Source organism: Lathamus discolor, chromosome 5 (assembly GCF_037157495.1).
Source record: "Lathamus discolor isolate bLatDis1 chromosome 5, bLatDis1.hap1, whole genome shotgun sequence".
Taxonomy (NCBI): domain Eukaryota; kingdom Metazoa; phylum Chordata; class Aves; order Psittaciformes; family Psittacidae; genus Lathamus; species Lathamus discolor.
The window spans coordinates 60,246,526-60,259,433 of record NC_088888.1 but is presented as its reverse complement, the minus strand read 5'-3'; positions in this window follow the sequence as shown (position 1 = coordinate 60,259,433).

The window sequence follows — 12,908 nt, the reverse complement described above, 5'->3', positions numbered from 1 at the left end:
AAGTGCCTCTACATCCAGGGGCATTAGTGCTATAAAAACCACGCCAAGAAGACTGTGGCACAGCCCCAAAATTACTACTTCCACAACTGTCTTATTTGGGCGAACGTTAATGCTGGTGTTTTAGGCCGCATCTCGAGGGAGCTGCCTGAAAGTAGGGTTAGGGCTTGCATGAAGATATCTATCATGACTCCAGCTCCAGGGGCACTAGTGCTGTAAAAGGCATGCCAAGAGGAATGTGGCACAGCACCAATATTACTCCTTAAACACCTTTCTTATTTGGGCTAGCCTTAGTGCTGGTAATAAAAGCCTCAACTCTAGGGCGCTGGCTAAAATTAGGGTTAGGGTTAGGGTTAGCATACAGAGATCTAAAATGACTCTAGTTCCAGGGGCACTAGTGCTGTAAAAGGCATGCCAAGAGGAATGTGGCACAACAATAATATTGCTCCTTCCAGAGCTTTCTCAGTTGGGAAAGACTTAATGCGAATGAGGATAGCCTTATCTCTATGGAGATGGCTAAAATGAGGGTTAGGGTTAGCATTCAGAGATCTACAATGACTCTAGCTCCAGGGGCACTAGTGCTGTAAAAACCACGCCAAGAAGAATGTGGCACAGCCCCAAAATTACTACTTCTACAACTGTCTTCTTTGGGCGAACCTTAATGCTGGTGATGTAGGCCTCATCTCTAGGAAGCTGGCTAAAATTAGGGTTAGGCTTGGGGCTGGCATTCAGAGATCTAAAGTGCCTCTAGATCCAGGGGCATTAGTGCTATAAAAACCACGCCAAGAAGACTGTGGCACAGCCCCAAAATTACTACTTCCGCAACTGTCTGATTTGGGCGAACGTTAATGCTGGTGTTTTAGGCCGCATCTCGAGGGAGCTGCCTGAAAGTAGGGTTAGGGCTTGCATGAAGATATCTATCATGACTCCAGCTCCAGGGGCACTAGTGCTGTAAAAGGCATGCCAAGAGGAATGTGGCACAGCACCAATATTACTCCTTAAACACCTTTCTTATTTGGGCTAGCCTTAGTGCTGGTAATAAAAGCCTCAACTCTAGGGCGCTGGCTAAAATTAGGGTTAGGGTTAGGGTTAGCATACAGAGATCTTAAATGACTCTAGTTCCAGGGGCACTAGTGCTGTAAAAGGCATGCCAAGAGGAATGTGGCACAACAATAATATTGCTCCTTCCAGAGCTTTCTCAGTTGGGAAAGACTTAATGCGAATGAGGATAGCCTTATCTCTATGGAGATGGCTAAAATGAGGGTTAGGGTTAGCATTCAGAGATCTACAATGACTCTAGCTCCAGGGGCACTAGTGCTGTAAAAACCACGCCAAGAAGAATGTGGCACAGCCCCAAAATTACTACTTCTACAACTGTCTTATTTGGGCGAACCTTAATGCTGGTGATGTAGGCCTCATCTCTCGGAAGCTGGCTAAAATTAGGGTTAGGCTTGGGGCTGGCATTCAGAGATCTAAAGTGCCTCTACATCCAGGGGCATTAGTGCTATAAAAACCACGCCAAGAAGACTGTGGCACAGCCCCAAAATTACTACTTCCACAACTGTCTGATTTGGGCGAACGTTAATGCTGGTGTTTTAGGCCGCATCTCAAGGGAGCTGCCTGAAAGTAGGGTTAGGGCTTGCATGAAGATATCTATCATGACTCCAGCTCCAGGGGCACTAGTGCTGTAAAAGGCATGCCAAGAGGAATGTGGCACAGCACCAATATTACTCCTTAAACACCTTTCTTATTTGGGCTAGCCTTAGTGCTGGTAATAAAAGCCTCAACTCTAGGGCGCTGGCTAAAATTAGGGTTAGGGTTAGGGTTAGCATACAGAGATCTAAAATGACTCTAGTTCCAGGGGCACTAGTGCTGTAAAAGGCATGCCAAGAGGAATGTGGCACAACAATAATATTGCTCCTTCCAGAGCTTTCTCAGTTGGGAAAGACTTAATGCGAATGAGGATAGCCTTATCTCTATGGAGATGGCTAAAATGACGGTTAGGGTTAGCATTCAGAGATCTACAATGACTCTAGCTCCAGGGGCACTAGTGCTGTAAAAACCACGCCAAGAAGAATGTGGCACAGCCCCAAAATTACTACTTCTACAACTGTCTTATTTGGGCGAACCTTAATGCTGGTGATGTAGGCCTCATCTCTAGGAAGCTGGCTAAAATTAGGGTTAGGCTTGGGGCTGGCATTCAGAGATCTAAAGTGCCTCTACATCCAGGGGCATTAGTGCTATAAAAACCACGCCAAGAAGACTGTGGCACAGCCCCAAAATTACTACTTCCACAACTGTCTTATTTGGGCGAACGTTAATGCTGGTGTTTTAGGCCGCATCTCGAGGGAGCTGCCTGAAAGTAGGGTTAGGGCTTGCATGAAGATATCTATCATGACTCCAGCTCCAGGGGCACTAGTGCTGTAAAAGGCATGCCAAGAGGAATGTGACACAGCACCAATATTACTCCTTAAACACCTTTCTTATTTGGGCTAGCCTTAGTGCTGGTAATAAAAGCCTCAACTCTAGGGCGCTGGCTAAAATTAGGGTTAGGGTTAGGGTTAGCATACAGAGATCTAAAATGACTCTAGTTCCAGGGGCACTAGTGCTGTAAAAGGCATGCCAAGAGGAATGTGGCACAACAATAATATTGCTCCTTCCAGAGCTTTCTCAGTTGGGAAAGACTTAATGCGAATGAGGATAGCCTTATCTCTATGGAGATGGCTAAAATGAGGGTTAGGGTTAGCATTCAGAGATCTACAATGACTCTAGCTCCAGGGGCACTAGTGCTGTAAAAACCACGCCAAGAAGAATGTGGCACAGCACCAAAATTACTACTTCTACAACTGTCTTATTTGGGCGAATCTTAATGCTGGTGATGTAGGCCTCATCTCTAGGAAGCTGGCTAAAATTAGGGTTAGGCTTGGGGCTGGCATTCAGAGATCTAAAGTGCCTCTAGATCCAGGGGCATTAGTGCTATAAAAACCACGCCAAGAAGACTGTGGCACAGCCCCAAAATTACTACTTCCACAACTGTCTTATTTGGGCGAACGTTAGTGCTGGTGTTTTAGGCCGCATCTCGAGGGAGCTGCCTGAAAGTAGGGTTAGGGCTTGCATGAAGATATCTATCATGACTCCAGCTCCAGGGGCACTAGTGCTGTAAAAGGCATGCCAAGAGGAATGTGGCACAGCACCAATATTACTCCTTAAACACCTTTCTTATTTGGGCTAGCCTTAGTGCTGGTAATAAAAGCCTCAACTCTAGGGCGCTGGCTAAAATTAGGGTTAGGGTTAGGGTTAGCATACAGAGATCTAAAATGACTCTAGTTCCAGGGGCACTAATGCTGTAAAAGGCATGCCAAGAGGAATGTGGCGCAACAATAATATTGCTCCTTCCAGAGCTTTCTCAGTTGGGAAAGACTTAATGCGAATGAGGATAGCCTTATCTCTATGGAGATGGCTAAAATGAGGGTTAGGGTTAGCATTCAGAGATCTACAATGACTCTAGCTCCAGGGGCACTAGTGCTGTAAAAACCACGCCAAGAAGACTGTGGCACAGCCCCAAAAATACTACTTCCACAACTGTCTGATTTGGGCGAACGTTAATGCTGGTGTTTTAGGCCGCATCTCGAGGGAGCTGCCTGAAAGTAGGGTTAGGGCTTGCATGAAGATATCTATCATGACTCCAGCTCCAGGGGCACTAGTGCTGTAAAAGGCATGCCAAGAGGAATGTGGCACAGCACCAATATTACTCCTTAAACACCTTTCTTATTTGGGCTAGCCTTAGTGCTGGTAATAAAAGCCTCAACTCTAGGGCGCTGGCTAAAATTAGGGTTAGGGTTAGGGTTAGCATACAGAGATCTAAAATGACTCTAGTTCCAGGGGCACTAGTGCTGTAAAAGGCATGCCAAGAGGAATGTGGCACAACAATAATATTGCTCCTTCCAGAGCTTTCTCAGTTGGGAAAGACTTAATGCGAATGAGGATAGCCTTATCTCTATGGAGATGGCTAAAATGAGGGTTAGGGTTAGCATTCAGAGATCTACAATGACTCTAGCTCCAGGGGCACTAGTGCTGTAAAAACCACGCCAAGAAGAATGTGGCACAGCCCCAAAATTACTACTTCTACAACTGTCTTATTTGGGCGAACCTTAATGCTGGTGATGTAGGCCTCATCTCTAGGAAGCTGGCTAAAATTAGGGTTAGGCTTGGGGCTGGCATTCAGAGATCTAAAGTGCCTCTACATCCAGGGGCATTAGTGCTATAAAAACCACGCCAAGAAGACTGTGGCACAGCCCCAAAATTACTACTTCCACAACTGTCTGATTTGGGCGAACGTTAATGCTGGTGTTTTAGGCCGCATCTCTAGGGAGCTGCCTGAAAGTAGGGTTAGGGCTTGCATGAAGATATCTATCATGACTCCAGCTCCAGGGGCACTAGTGCTGTAAAAGGCATCCCAAGAGGAATGTGACACAGCACCAATATTACTCCTTAAACACCTTTCTTATTTGGGCTAGCCTTAGTGCTGGTAATAAAAGCCTCAACTCTAGGGCGCTGGCTAAAATTAGGGTTAGGGTTAGGGTTAGCATACAGAGATCTAAAATGACTCTAGTTCCAGGGGCACTAGTGCTGTAAAAGGCATGCCAAGAGGAATGTGGCACAACAATAATATTGCTCCTTCCAGAGCTTTCTCAGTTGGGAAAGACTTAATGCGAATGAGGATAGCCTTATCTCTATGGAGATGGCTAAAATGAGGGTTAGGGTTAGCATTCAGAGATCTACAATGACTCTAGCTCCAGGGGCACTAGTGCTGTAAAAACCACGCCAAGAAGAATGTGGCACAGCCCCAAAATTACTACTTCTACAACTGTCTTCTTTGGGCGAACCTTAATGCTGGTGATGTAGGCCTCATCTCTAGGAAGCTGGCTAAAATTAGGGTTAGGCTTGGGGCTGGCATTCAGAGATCTAAAGTGCCTCTAGATCCAGGGGCATTAGTGCTATAAAAACCACGCCAAGAAGACTGTGGCACAGCCCCAAAATTACTACTTCCACAACTGTCTGATTTGGGCGAACGTTAATGCTGGTGTTTTAGGCCGCATCTCTAGGGAGCTGCCTGAAAGTAGGGTTAGGGCTTGCATGAAGATATCTATCATGACTCCAGCTCCAGGGGCACTAGTGCTGTAAAAGGCATGCCAAGAGGAATGTGGCACATCACCAATATTACTCCTTAAACACCTTTCTTATTTGGGCTAGCCTTAGTGCTGGTAATAAAAGCCTCAACTCTAGGGCGCTGGCTAAAATTAGGGTTAGGGTTAGGGTTAGCATACAGAGATCTAAAATGACTCTAGTTCCAGGGGCACTAGTGCTGTAAAAGGCATGCCAAGAGGAATGTGGCACAACAATAATATTGCTCCTTCCAGAGCTCTCTCAGTTGGGAAAGACTTAATGCGAATGAGGATAGCCTTATCTCTATGGAGATGGCTAAAATGAGGGTTAGGGTTAGCATTCAGAGATCTACAATGACTCTAGCTCCAGGGGCACTAGTGCTGTAAAAACCACGCCAAGAAGAATGTGGCCCAGCCCCAAAATTACTACTTCTACAACTGTCTTCTTTGGGCGAACCTTAATGCTGGTGATGTAGGCCTCATCTCTAGGAAGCTGGCTAAAATTAGGGTTAGGCTTGGGGCTGGCATTCAGAGATCTAAAGTGCCTCTACATCCAGGGGCATTAGTGCCATAAAAACCACGCCAAGAAAACTGTGGCACAGCCCCAAAATTACTACTTCCACAACTGTCTGATTTGGGCGAACGTTAATGCTGGTGTTTTAGGCCGCATCTCTAGGGAGCTGCCTGAAAGTAGGGTTAGGGCTTGCATGAAGATATCTATCATGACTCCAGCTCCAGGGGCACTAGTGCTGTAAAAGGCATGCCAAGAGGAATGTGACACAGCACCAATATTACTCCTTAAACACCTTTCTTATTTGGGCTAGCCTTAGTGCTGGTAATAAAAGCCTCAACTCTAGGGCGCTGGCTAAAATTAGGGTTAGGGTTAGGGTTAGCATACAGAGATCTAAAATGACTCTAGTTCCAGGGGCACTAGTGCTGTAAAAGGCATGCCAAGAGGAATGTGGCACAACAATAATATTGCTCCTTCCAGAGCTTTCTCAGTTGGGAAAGACTTAATGCGAATGAGGATAGCCTTATCTCTATGGAGATGGCTAAAATGAGGGTTAGGGTTAGCATTCAGAGATCTACAATGACTCTAGCTCCAGGGGCACTAGTGCTGTAAAAACCACGCCAAGAAGAATGTGGCCCAGCCCCAAAATTACTACTTCTACAACTGTCTTCTTTGGGCGAACCTTAATGCTGGTGATGTAGGCCTCATCTCTAGGAAGCTGGCTAAAATTAGGGTTAGGCTTGGGGCTGGCATTCAGAGATCTAAAGTGCCTCTAGATCCAGGGGCATTAGTGCTATAAAAACCACGCCAAGAAGACTGTGGCACAGCCCCAAAATTACTACTTCCACAACTGTCTGATTTGGGCGAACGTTAATGCTGGTGTTTTAGGCCGCATCTCGAGGGAGCTGCCTGAAAGTAGGGTTAGGGCTTGCATGAAGATATCTATCATGACTCCAGCTCCAGGGGCACTAGTGCTGTAAAAGGCATGCCAAGAGGAATGTGACACAGCACCAATATTACTCCTTAAACACCTTTCTTATTTGGGCTAGCCTTAGTGCTGGTAATAAAAGCCTCAACTCTAGGGCGCTGGCTAAAATTAGGGTTAGGGTTAGGGTTAGCATACAGAGATCTAAAATGACTCTAGTTCCAGGGGCACTAGTGCTGTAAAAGGCATGCCAAGAGGAATGTGGCACAACAATAATATTGCTCCTTCCAGAGCTTTCTCAGTTGGGAAAGACTTAATGCGAATGAGGATAGCCTTATCTCTATGGAGATGGCTAAAATGAGGGTTAGGGTTAGCATTCAGAGATCTACAATGACTCTAGCTCCAGGGGCACTAGTGCTGTAAAAACCACGCCAAGAAGAATGTGGCCCAGCCCCAAAATTACTACTTCTACAACTGTCTTCTTTGGGCGAACCTTAATGCTGGTGATGTAGGCCTCATCTCTAGGAAGCTGGCTAAAATTAGGGTTAGGCTTGGGGCTGGCATTCAGAGATCTAAAGTGCCTCTAGATCCAGGGGCATTAGTGCTATAAAAACCACGCCAAGAAGACTGTGGCACAGCCCCAAAATTACTACTTCCACAACTGTCTGATTTGGGCGAACGTTAATGCTGGTGTTTTAGGCCGCATCTCGAGGGAGCTGCCTGAAAGTAGGGTTAGGGGTTGCATGAAGATATCTATCATGACTCCAGCTCCAGGGGCACTAGTGCTGTAAAAGGCATGCCAAGAGGAATGTGGCACAGCACCAATATTACTCCTTAAACACCTTTCTTATTTGGGCTAGCCTTAGTGCTGGTAATAAAAGCCTCAACTCTAGGGCGCTGGCTAAAATTAGGGTTAGGGTTAGGGTTAGCATACAGAGATCTAAAATGACTCTAGTTCCAGGGGCACTAGTGCTGTAAAAGGCATGCCAAGAGGAATGTGGCACAACAATAATATTGCTCCTTCCAGAGCTTTCTCAGTTGGGAAAGACTTAATGCGAATGAGGATAGCCTTATCTCTATGGAGATGGCTAAAATGAGGGTTAGGGTTAGCATTCAGAGATCTACAATGACTCTAGCTCCAGGGGCACTAGTGCTGTAAAAACCACGCCAAGAAGAATGTGGCACAGCCCCAAAATTACTACTTCTACAACTGTCTTATTTGGGCGAACCTTAATGCTGGTGATGTAGGCCTCATCTCTAGGAAGCTGGCTAAAATTAGGGTTAGGCTTGGGGCTGGCATTCAGAGATCTAAAGTGCCTCTACATCCAGGGGCATTAGTGCTATAAAAACCACGCCAAGAAGACTGTGGCACAGCCCCAAAATTACTACTTCCACAACTGTCTGATTTGGGCGAACGTTAATGCTGGTGTTTTAGGCCGCATCTCGAGGGAGCTGCCTGAAAGTAGGGTTAGGGCTTGCATGAAGATATCTATCATGGCGCCAGCTCCAGGGGCACTAGTGCTGTAAAAGGCATGCCAAGAGGAATGTGGCACAGCACCAATATTACTCCTTAAACACCTTTCTTATTTGGGCTAGCCTTAGTGCTGGTAATAAAAGCCTCAACTCTAGGGCGCTGGCTAAAATTAGGGTTAGGGTTAGGGTTAGCATACAGAGATCTAAAATGACTCTAGTTCCAGGGGCACTAGTGCTGTAAAAGGCATGCCAAGAGGAATGTGGCACAACAATAATATTGCTCCTTCCAGAGCTTTCTCAGTTGGGAAAGACTTAATGCGAATGAGGATAGCCTTATCTCTATGGAGATGGCTAAAATGAGGGTTAGGGTTAGCATTCAGAGATCTACAATGACTCTAGCTCCAGGGGCACTAGTGCTGTAAAAACCACGCCAAGAAGAATGTGGCACAGCCCCAAAATTACTACTTCTACAACTGTCTTATTTGGGCGAACCTTAATGCTGGTGATGTAGGCCTCATCTCTAGGAAGCTGGCTAAAATTAGGGTTAGGCTTGGGGCTGGCATTCAGAGATCTAAAGTGCCTCTAGATCCAGGGGCATTAGTGCTATAAAAACCACGCCAAGAAGACTGTGGCACAGCCCCAAAATTACTACTTCCACAACTGTCTGATTTGGGCGAACGTTAATGCTGGTGTTTTAGGCCGCATCTCGAGGGAGCTGCCTGAAAGTAGGGTTAGGGCTTGCATGAAGATATCTATCATGACTCCAGCTCCAGGGGCACTAGTGCTGTAAAAGGCATGCCAAGAGGAATGTGACACAGCACCAATATTACTCCTTAAACACCTTTCTTATTTGGGCTAGCCTTAGTGCTGGTAATAAAAGCCTCAACTCTAGGGCGCTGGCTAAAATTAGGGTTAGGGTTAGGGTTAGCATACAGAGATCTAAAATGACTCTAGTTCCAGGGGCACTAGTGCTGTAAAAGGCATGCCAAGAGGAATGTGGCACAACAATAATATTGCTCCTTCCAGAGCTTTCTCAGTTGGGAAAGACTTAATGCGAATGAGGATAGCCTTATCTCTATGGAGATGGCTAAAATGAGGGTTAGGGTTAGCATTCAGAGATCTACAATGACTCTAGCTCCAGGGGCACTAGTGCTGTAAAAACCACGCCAAGAAGAATGTGGCCCAGCCCCAAAATTACTACTTCTACAACTGTCTTCTTTGGGCGAACCTTAATGCTGGTGATGTAGGCCTCATCTCTAGGAAGCTGGCTAAAATTAGGGTTAGGCTTGGGGCTGGCATTCAGAGATCTAAAGTGCCTCTAGATCCAGGGGCATTAGTGCTATAAAAACCACGCCAAGAAGACTGTGGCACAGCCCCAAAATTACTACTTCCACAACTGTCTTATTTGGGCGAACGTTAATGCTGGTGTTTTAGGCCGCATCTCGAGGGAGCTGCCTGAAAGTAGGGTTAGGGCTTGCATGAAGATATCTATCATGACTCCAGCTCCAGGGGCACTAGTGCTGTAAAAGGCATGCCAAGAGGAATGTGGCACAGCACCAATATTACTCCTTAAACACCTTTCTTATTTGGGCTAGCCTTAGTGCTGGTAATAAAAGCCTCAACTCTAGGGCGCTGGCTAAAATTAGGGTTAGGGTTAGGGTTAGCATACAGAGATCTAAAATGACTCTAGTTCCAGGGGCACTAGTGCTGTAAAAGGCATGCCAAGAGGAATGTGGCACAACAATAATATTGCTCCTTCCAGAGCTTTCTCAGTTGGGAAAGACTTAATGCGAATGAGGATAGCCTTATCTCTATGGAGATGGCTAAAATGAGGGTTAGGGTTAGCATTCAGAGATCTACAATGACTCTAGCTCCAGGGGCACTAGTGCTGTAAAAACCACGCCAAGAAGAATGTGGCACAGCCCCAAAATTACTACTTCTACAATTGTCTTATTTGGGCGAACCTTAATGCTGGTGATGTAGGCCTCATCTCTAGGAAGCTGGCTAAAATTAGGGTTAGGCTTGGGGCTGGCATTCAGAGATCTAAAGTGCCTCTAGATCCAGGGGCATTAGTGCTATAAAAACCACGCCAAGAAGACTGTGGCACAGCCCCAAAATTACTACTTCCACAACTGTCTGATTTGGGCGAACGTTAATGCTGGTGTTTTAGGCCGCATCTCTAGGGAGCTGCCTGAAAGTAGGGTTAGGGCTTGCATGAAGATATCTATCATGACTCCAGCTCCAGGGGCACTAGTGCTGTAAAAGGCATGCCAAGAGGAATGTGGCACAGCACCAATATTACTCCTTAAACACCTTTCTTATTTGGGCTAGCCTTAGTGCTGGTAATAAAAGCCTCAACTCTAGGGCGCTGGCTAAAATTAGGGTTAGGGTTAGGGTTAGCATACAGAGATCTAAAATGACTCTAGTTCCAGGGGCACTAGTGCTGTAAAAGGCATGCCAAGAGGAATGTGGCACAACAATAATATTGCTCCTTCCAGAGCTTTCTCAGTTGGGAAAGACTTAATGCGAATGAGGATAGCCTTATCTCTATGGAGATGGCTAAAATGAGGGTTAGGGTTAGCATTCAGAGATCTACAATGACTCTAGCTCCAGGGGCACTAGTGCTGTAAAAACCACGCCAAGAAGAATGTGGCACAGCCCCAAAATTACTACTTCTACAACTGTCTTATTTGGGCGAACCTTAATGCTGGTGATGTAGGCCTCATCTCTAGGAAGCTGGCTAAAATTAGGGTTAGGCTTGGGGCTGGCATTCAGAGATCTAAAGTGCCTCTACATCCAGGGGCATTAGTGCTATAAAAACCACGCCAAGAAGACTGTGGCACAGCCCCAAAATTACTACTTCCACAACTGTCTGATTTGGGCGAACGTTAATGCTGGTGTTTTAGGCCGCATCTCTAGGGAGCTGCCTGAAAGTAGGGTTAGGGCTTGCATGAAGATATCTATCATGACTCCAGCTCCAGGGGCACTAGTGCTGTAAAAGGCATGCCAAGAGGAATGTGGCACAGCACCAATATTACTCCTTAAACACCTTTCTTATTTGGGCTAGCCTTAGTGCTGGTAATAAAAGCCTCAACTCTAGGGCGCTGGCTAAAATTAGGGTTAGGGTTAGGGTTAGCATACAGAGATCTAAAATGACTCTAGTTCCAGGGGCACTAGTGCTGTAAAAGGCATGCCAAGAGGAATGTGGCACAACAATAATATTGCTCCTTCCAGAGCTTTCTCAGTTGGGAAAGACTTAATGCGAATGAGGATAGCCTTATCTCTATGGAGATGGCTAAAATGAGGGTTAGGGTTAGCATTCAGAGATCTACAATGACTCTAGCTCCAGGGGCACTAGTGCTGTAAAAACCACGCCAAGAAGAATGTGGCACAGCCCCAAAATTACTACTTCTACAACTGTCTTATTTGGGCGAACCTTAATGCTGGTGATGTAGGCCTCATCTCTAGGAAGCTGGCTAAAATTAGGGTTAGGCTTGGGGCTGGCATTCAGAGATCTAAAGTGCCTCTAGATCCAGGGGCATTAGTGCTATAAAAACCACGCCAAGAAGACTGTGGCACAGCCCCAAAATTACTACTTCCACAACTGTCTGATTTGGGCGAACGTTAATGCTGGTGTTTTAGGCCGCATCTCTAGGGAGCTGCCTGAAAGTAGGGTTAGGGCTTGCATGAAGATATCTATCATGACTCCAGCTCCAGGGGCACTAGTGCTGTAAAAGGCATGCCAAGAGGAATGTGGCACAGCACCAATATTACTCCTTAAACACCTTTCTTATTTGGGCTAGCCTTAGTGCTGGTAATAAAAGCCTCAACTCTAGGGCGCTGGCTAAAATTAGGGTTAGGGTTAGGGTTAGCATACAGAGATCTAAAATGACTCTAGTTCCAGGGGCACTAGTGCTGTAAAAGGCATGCCAAGAGGAATGTGGCACAACAATAATATTGCTCCTTCCAGAGCTTTCTCAGTTGGGAAAGACTTAATGCGAATGAGGATAGCCTTATCTCTATGGAGATGGCTAAAATGAGGGTTAGGGTTAGCATTCAGAGATCTACAATGACTCTAGCTCCAGGGGCACTAGTGCTGTAAAAACCACGCCAAGAAGAATGTGGCACAGCCCCAAAATTACTACTTCTACAACTGTCTTATTTGGGCGAACCTTAATGCTGGTGATGTAGGCCTCATCTCTAGGAAGCTGGCTAAAATTAGGGTTAGGCTTGGGGCTGGCATTCAGAGATCTAAAGTGCCTCTACATCCAGGGGCATTAGTGCTATAAAAACCACGCCAAGAAGACTGTGGCACAGCCCCAAAATTACTACTTCCACAATTGTCTTATTTGGGCGAACGTTAATGCTGGTGTTTTAGGCCGCATCTCGAGGGAGCTGCCTGAAAGTAGGGTTAGGGCTTGCATGAAGATATCTATCATGACTCCAGCTCCAGGGGCACTAGTGCTGTAAAAGGCATGCCAAGAGGAATGTGACACAGCACCAATATTACTCCTTAAACACCGTTCTTATTTGGGCTAGCCTTAGTGCTGGTAATAAAAGCCTCAACTCTAGGGCGCTGGCTAAAATTAGGGTTAGGGTTAGGGTTAGCATACAGAGATCTAAAATGACTCTAGTTCCAGGGGCACTAGTGCTGTAAAAGGCATGCCAAGAGGAATGTGGCACAACAATAATATTGCTCCTTCCAGAGCTTTCTCAGTTGGGAAAGACTTAATGCGAATGAGGATAGCCTTATCTCTATGGAGATGGCTAAAATGAGGGTTAGGGTTAGCATTCAGAGATCTACAATGACTCTAGCTCCAGGGGCACTAGTGCTGTA